At 38.0% G+C, this 7993-nt stretch overlaps 1 long non-coding RNA gene across 1 annotated transcript in view; it reads right to left on the bottom strand.

Moving 5' to 3' along the window:
- Window positions 1–7623, bottom strand: part of LOC130578275 (uncharacterized) — a 27015-nt gene extending 19392 nt beyond the window's left edge. The window contains exon 1 of the long non-coding RNA XR_008965854.1: window positions 7561–7623. This is a non-coding gene — a long non-coding RNA (uncharacterized LOC130578275). The remainder of the gene's footprint in view (window positions 1–7560) is intronic.
- Window positions 7624–7993: the final 370 nt, after the last annotated feature.

The following is a 7993-nucleotide window of genomic DNA, read 5'->3' on the forward strand; positions in this document are numbered from 1 at the left end:
AAAAAAAAAAAAAACAAAAAAACACAAAAAAACCAGAAGTAGAAAAAGCAAAGGTGATGGCAGTGAAAGGCTTTGCAGCCTTGGAGTGAAATGGTAGCAAGAATTTAGCAGCTGATCCAGCACCAGCTCTCAAGGAAAGCACTTTACTCCCACCTTCYTTCTCAACCACAGAAAAAGAAATAAATAACAGAACATCTAACAGGAATGCAGCATATAAAAGAGCTGAAATAACCATCTGATTTAAACACACAAAAAAAAATCCTCTCATAATTCGGTATTTCTGGGGTACTTATGAATGATAATAAAGCTTCATGGACTCCTTAAAAAAAAAAAAAAACAAAACAAAAACCAGTAAACTCAAAATTAAAATACAGAGATAACCAACGTACTTTTCTACACTGTAGATTTACAACGTATTGCTGGAATATGACATCAAATATTTCTCCATTTAAATTTGGGCATCACAATACCCTGTTTATACAACAACTTAATAAATTTAGCTGGGCTGCCTATTTGACAAGTAGGCGAGAATTGTTCATTAAAATGCAAATGTAATCAAGGTGAAATTTGGAATACGTTTATTAAAGTAATTGAGCTTCAGTCAACTGTAGTCACAACACAGATTTTCAAGTGCCGTTCAGACAAAAGGATATGTCTAATTCTTCAACATTAATATCTTTATCAGCATGAGCATTAAAAGAGTTTTCTGAGCAGTAATAATGTACCATGGAATAATTCCAGTTTTCTCTGCAGGAATATATTATTATAGATAAGGGTCAAAGACAAGCACAAAGGAGTGACCCAGCAGCGTACTGCACATAGAGAAAATTGGTTGCAAGTGTATTTTCAGTGCTTGGTGTAACTATGCACTTACTAAATTACTCTGTAAATCCTTTAGAGACTCAAGGTCACCAGTTAATTGGCCATTAAAGTGTTGGGGAATTGAACTTTTATTGCTAAGATTTGGAATTCTTGGTGCCTTTGWGTAAGAAATTACTCATAAAAATAAAAGGAAATCCTAAATTTGTCTTAGTTGTAATTTAAGTCGTAGTAAAACATCAGGAAGCTGTTATAGCAATGCCAGAAACGTTTTCATCAGGGTAAAGACAAGTTAGATATTTACCAGGGGTTTTCTTACATAATTTTTACTTGTTAAAGTACCCTGGGTCTTCTTCCCTACATTCAAAGGAATCACACTAAGGAGGTATTTGTCCCAGAAAATCAAATCTTWCAGTTGATAATCTCACCTCCATGGTGTAAAAAAATAAATTCAGGAGGGAGATGGTTATTAAAGGACTGAAGTGATGCCAAACCCTTGCTCAGCTCAGCTGCTCTGACTCCAGCCTGAACAGAAGAGCCAGAAAAAGTGGGAAGAAGGTTGTGCCCCACTAAGGGATTGTATTTGATGCTCTGGATGGTGTCACCAGGTGCTTCAGCCCCATTAACTCTTCCTGCTCATCCTACTCTGCCCCATTTCCCAAAGCTGGAGTTACAGACCATTTAAACCAGCTTGATTCTAAGGCAGAACATTCATGGTGAGCAAATATTTTGAGCAGTAAATAAAAGAATTATGTATCTATTAAGCAATGTATACAWAAGTACTTCTCTGATCACGGAAACTGTTAGGCACCATTTCATAAAATGGTTTATTCAGTTTTCTTACCTTAATGGAATCAGCCTTTATATCAGCAAAGCTAATGACAGAACATCTCCTGCTCCAGACACTGTTAGAAAGAATCCAGCCTTTTCCAGAGGCTTACAGCCAATTGTAAATATAAATGAAACCCATGTGTCACTGCTCTGAAAGCCACTGAAAGCACAGGCTTTCTAAAGGCCATTTCCTTTATTTTCATAAAAGCATTTCAATGTGCATCTGCAACAGCTCCCTGCTAGACCCATAAAAGCTCCTCTTTGGGCACCAGGCCAGACCCTGCTGAGAGTGTTGGGAGGTACCTGTGTAGCACTGCCTGACTTGCTGCAGTAGAGGCAAACTGGAGAGGAGCTAAGGCTTCCCAGGTGAAAAACAAATGCAATTTAATCCATACTACAACTTAAACCATTCCCAGGAAGTATTTTCTATAGCAGAAKATAACAATCCATTTCTTTCTCAAACAGAAAGCACAGGAAGCAACAACTATGAAACTACAGCAAATACAGCTAAACTGTTTTGCGAACACTACAGACTAAAACAGTATTAAAATCCACTATAAATCTTCTAAATGAGCACTTTGCATTATCTGAAGCCATGCCACCATGAACTGTGATCCAGTCACAAACCTCAGATGAGGCCAGTAAGCATCTGGACCCTGAAGATTTCAAAACAGTATCCACTAAAGGAAACAGGGARAGCAGGAAGATGACTTCAGTTGGATTAAACTTGAAATCTATGCTCTTCCCTAATTTTGGGGGCACCATGGTACTGCAGGGACTGGATTTTTTGAACATACAATAAAATGGAAGTTCTGACACCCAAAGAATTCAAGCTGCTACAKCAATTCTCTGCAGGAGCACAAGTGTTAACACTACAATAATCAGATTTCACCTGATTACATGCAACTGCTCTCACTGCTGTTTCACTGTGAATAAAACACTTTTGTTTTAATCATTCCAGTGCCCCCAAATATATGCTGGATGTATCCACATTAGCACACATCAGACTCCACTGGAGCTGTTGCTGCATTCTAATAGCTGAAACAATTCTTACATGTCCCTTAACTTTCTGACAACATGCTGTAACACCTAAACAGAAAATAATTGTGAAGCTGCAGGAATTGCCAAGACGAAAGAAAATCCATATGCACACAGAGCTTTTCTTATTTACAGAGTGAGCACAGAACAATAGGAGAGCAAACTCTGCATTTCTCRTTAACTGACAACAGTGATACTGATTTAAGCCAGTGTTCCATTCCCTTATCAGCAAACACTAGAGCTGCTGACCATTTTACTGAGTACTTCAGGGTTTTACATTCAGCATTGAAATTTATATCCATGCCAGTATGTCCCAAATTTATTTACATTAGGGCTGCTCCATCACCTTTCCTGAGCRATGTAAGGCAGTCTCATTATAAATGTGAATTAGGGCATTGTTCACTTAAAAATTACTCATTGAGTTATTACAGGGCACACAYATTATCCTGAAATTTATTTCTGAAATAACCAATAACCTGGAGTTGAATTTACAGGGTGGTGAGCCTGAGCCAGCAAGTCCTACTACTGAGCTCTGCATTTGGGTCATGCTCTGAAAGCTCAGCATGYGGACAGAAAAAGCTTGCAACTGTTCACAGTTCAAATGTAGATACTAATGGAAAGCAATTATAAATTCCAGAYTGGTAGTGTTCACAGCCAAGTTAAAGATGCCCACACAAGGAACCAGGAACACAGTGGTGACTGTTCCTATTCAATGCGTGAATAATTACACACTAAGAACCAAAYGGGTAAACATTCATCCACCCACTTTTCTTTAATTCAGTGAAGACCAGATGATAATTACACTAAAAATCTATCAAATGTAGGTACCAACCCACAGAAACTCAGACATCTGTGATCATTTACCATGCTGAACCACTGATGATTCTGCCAAGGAACTAAAGCTGTACCACATCAACATCTGTCTGGAGCAGTTGAAGACACACAAACAATCTGGAATACCCACATTGTTTCAGATGTTGATTCCCATTTCATTCTCCTGCAGACGAATACAATATTCTTTACTCAAATGTTTGTTTARAAAACAAAACCAGGGTTTGCATAATGGGAAAGATGCACATTATCACATGGAAATCTGACCAGGAWAAAAGTCACTAAACAAGTTCAAGTAAGACATGAACAAATTTGTGGTATGTTCACAGAAGGTTGTGTGGCAGGAAAAAAGATCTTCAATAGTCAAAACACCTCCCACACTGTGATAGGAGATGTCACAGATAGATGCATTCGTGTAGTACTGCATATTTAAAGTGTCTCAGAGTGGTTTTCAATTAACCACAAAGATGTTAAAACACAGATGCTGCTTCCATTACGAAACGAGGCAGAACCTCTCCTTGGAAAATGAGGAGGTTCTCTAATGCTGAAAAGCCCAAGCACATTTGGTTACAGGGAGCTACAAAAAACCTGTCTCAGGAGGAGTACATAAACAAAGGTGAGTGAGGGAAACACTTCCAGAACAGCATCAAAGAGACCATTTCGTACTCATGAAGGGCAGAAAAATAAACCTGTGAGGTTTCAGGGCTTTGCTATAAATTTTTCTCCAAAAAGTTGCAGGTGAGCTGTTACTAAAACTTCAAGAGAAAAAAAAAAAAAAAAATAATGTGTAGATTTCTGGAATTTCCATTTTTTAGCTTTAAGAATGTACAATAATGACTTTATGTTCATTTTATCAATAAAAACTCACTGTTTATTAGGTGGAATTTCACTGAGAATCCTGATCCTCTACCAGRAAATAATGGTGCTTCAAGATTTTCATGTGAAAGTAGAAACCAATTTTCATGACCTAATGTCTTGCATTACTACATAAAGATATTTACAGAGCAATGACATTTTACTTCTAAAAAATGAAAACCTCATTTTACATGCCAGCATAGTTCAAACATCCAGTGACAATGTGTCATTGGGATATCAGAAGATGTGGGATTACACTGTTGTGTTTAGATAAGTAGTAAAATCTAATAAGGATGAATTATTTCCACTTAAGAAMTCTCAAACATAAACAAATATTTTTGCCTAAAATGAAAGGAATAGAAACTCAAAGGAACAGCCTCTGGAAAGGCAGAAATTCTGATAGGAATAGCAGTCTTCCCAGTGATTGATGATAGAGATAATGGTTCATACATCCATACACTTAAATAGCTGTCTTTCCCCATGACTGCTGTCTAATTAATGTGAGCCATCATTCATGTAAAAGAAAAATTTTGCTTCTGGAGGAAAAAAAAAACGCTGCAAACTGCCAGCAGTGACAGTGCTAGAAACATGCCAATTAGAGTGATTTCTGCCAAACAGCAAAAGGGCACAAAACACTGGTTTCCAAGCAACTGACATTATAAAGTATTAAATACACTGGAAACTAAAATTGGCAGATAAACATTTCACCTTCTCAGCACTGCCTCACTCTCTCTTTGCTTCTCGCTGCCTTTCCTGCCTGCTCTTACAGACTCCACTGTGCCTTCCAGTGAACAAATGCACTGAGGGATGCCAGCTTGTCACACTCCTAAACACTAAACATCTTCTGTCTGCATATATTAGAGTAGCACCRGTACAGATTCACAGGTAAGGACAGACAAGGTCATAACCAGAACTCCAAAAATAACACATTAAAACCTTTCAGTACAGSCTGCCATTTCAATCACATTGAAAYGGTTTTGTATTAAAGGGAGATCCACAGCCACTATCAGGAGAAGAAGTAGGAGAAACTGCTCTTCAGGTTACAGTCAGTTTGTCATTCCAGGCAGAAAGGATTGATTAAGAGAGGCTGGGCTTTCTGCATACTGAGTGACTTTTAGAGATCTACCTTCAGGAAACTTGAACCATTTTAAAGAGCCATCCAGCTTCTAATTTAAACCAGAAAAAGCAGCCAGTTGAACACTGYTAAACTGCCAGCAGTTTGACATTTTGCTTTATCTACCCAGCACAGCCCAGGGAAACCAGAGCACTGGAGGCATTGCCCTCAAACTCTGCCTAATTCCATGCAGAGGTTCTGTGTGCCCTTTGCAAGGTGAAGGCTTGGCTGCCTCACGCTATAGCAACAGACAACAGACACTTTCCCTTTAGGCTTGCAGCTCAAAGCTGTCAATTCCTAGACATTGAGGATGACCACAACTTGTCACTTTTTCATTATGTTCAGATGACTGTCCCTGCGGAGTTCTCAGTTTATATCATTATTCATACCTCCTTTTTACAAACACAAAAATTGGTATTTTCAGCCAGTCTCATTTGAAGTAATATGCTTAGTTTTAATTACTAATTTTTGTGAACAGGAGTAGTTCCAGTGCACCTGCATGGACTTGGTGGGCTGAACTTGTCTCAGAACTGTTTTATGGCAACCTGCTTTTATTATAGGTTAACCACTACAAATTTCCAATTATTCTGTAATCTCTCTTGCTGTATAACTGTTCTTACGTATCCCTGCAATATATTAATTATAAAGACTTCTATTTTCTTGGTTCTCATACAGTACATCCTCATGACAGCATGGATTACTCGACATTATTTCTGGATCCCGTTTACAAGTGTCACTGGAACAAAGCAATAAGACAGGATCTCCCTCAGSTCAATGTCACTTTGAAGGGGCTGTGCTACTTGAGTTTACTCAGTTCTAGCAAAAATAGCAATAGAAATGAAAACATAATTCTTAGCTCAAAACCACAGACATTTGAATCCTCAAGGGCAACAGCGGTGTCTTTCCTGCYACACTGTATTCCTCCCACTGAACCCAATACTGGGAAGCACAAACAAATTCCTTCTCATGTTTCCATGCTSTGTGTGGGTACAATGACATCAATGAGGGGACAGGTGTCTCCTGGAGTGACCGGGCACAACTCATCAGGGAACACTTCATATCTTGGAACTGATGTGACTAAACTATCAGTGRCTGATAGTTTTGAAAGATGAGTAGTTTGAGTTACCCCTGCATTCTGTCTCATCATCCTCTTTTATATCATCACRACGACTCAAGAAAGTGTAAGACAGTATTACTGACAGGAGGTATGAGGTCATAATTATAAGGTTTATCTTTAGTTTAATTATGTTTTTAATATGTAAGGCAGAATATTAAAGCTATATAAATGCAGCTAAGTCTGTTCCGGTAATGACTCCTCAAACATTTCTGCGATAATTTTAAAATTCCTACTACTCTGCTATGTCACTGTGATTATTAAAAAAAACTTCCTCACACTTTGTTCCATTATACTCTTTCATACAAACAAGCTGCAAGATCACAGACTCTACTTCCTGTGAATATGTATCAATTAACGTCCAATTAAGACAACTGCTGGGCGTCCTTTTCAATCAGRAGGAAAAGCAGCTAAAGCCAAACCCACAAAGGTCATTTGTATTCTCTGACTCTCTCTAGTAAGTATTAGCATGCTGCTCTGCTAGCTGACTGCTTTAATTGAGATTAAAAGTTGCTGCCCTGGAGAAGAAAACTCCAGTTTTCTTCTTTATTTCTTGCACTTTCTGTTCTGCTTTTTTCCCCTACTATATCTCCTTTTTTTAAAGCCTGAAATTATTACAAGAAGCATTACTGACATGGCCTTTGATCCAAACCAGCAGTGTAGTCATTCTCACTTGAAATTATCTTCTCCTGCAACTTCCTATTTCAGTGTTTGGTTTAAAAGTCTGTAGGGTTTGATTCCTTAGTCATTCTTACTGTTCCTTTTTTTCYACATGTAGATTTAGCCAAAGGAACAAACATTCAACGTGAATGCCTAACACTTTTTCATTGTGAAGATATTTCCACCCAGAAACTGGAAATCAAGGGAACTTATTTTTGAATGCAACTGTGAATTAAATTTGTGGGACTAGAAGAAGATGGCAGWGGGATGTTTAAAAAGTAGAGATTTTCTTACTTACCAGCTGTTCAAATTCTGCTTGGACATTAAAATTAAGTTGGGTTCTTTMCATCTTCTAGATCAGGAATAATGGGGTTTCTGAAAGCCAAATTTGACATCCAAGAACAATTTCACAAAATTCACTGTTCTCTGTGGGTGTGGTTCAGACCTGATCAGGACCGAACAGACAATTCTGCTGATAATGTGCGTGAAGAACCACAATTTTATTTCTCTTTAGCAGCACTGGTTGCTGGAGGTGAGCAGGGATGAAAGACAAAAATTGGGGTTTTAAGCACTCCAGGAAAAGAAAAGACATCAAAACACATTAAGATCAAATCTATTTAYGTCATTTAAAACATGCATTTAACATAACTTTGCAGATTGCATTACCATTAAAAATTCAGTAGCAAGCAAATCTGTATTTATCACAATGTGGCACAGGAAACAAATGTCCT

This window comes from Malurus melanocephalus, unplaced genomic scaffold (genome assembly GCF_030028575.1).
Source record: "Malurus melanocephalus ecotype Western Australia unplaced genomic scaffold, MMel_1.1 scaffold_219, whole genome shotgun sequence".
NCBI lineage: Eukaryota > Metazoa > Chordata > Aves > Passeriformes > Maluridae > Malurus > Malurus melanocephalus.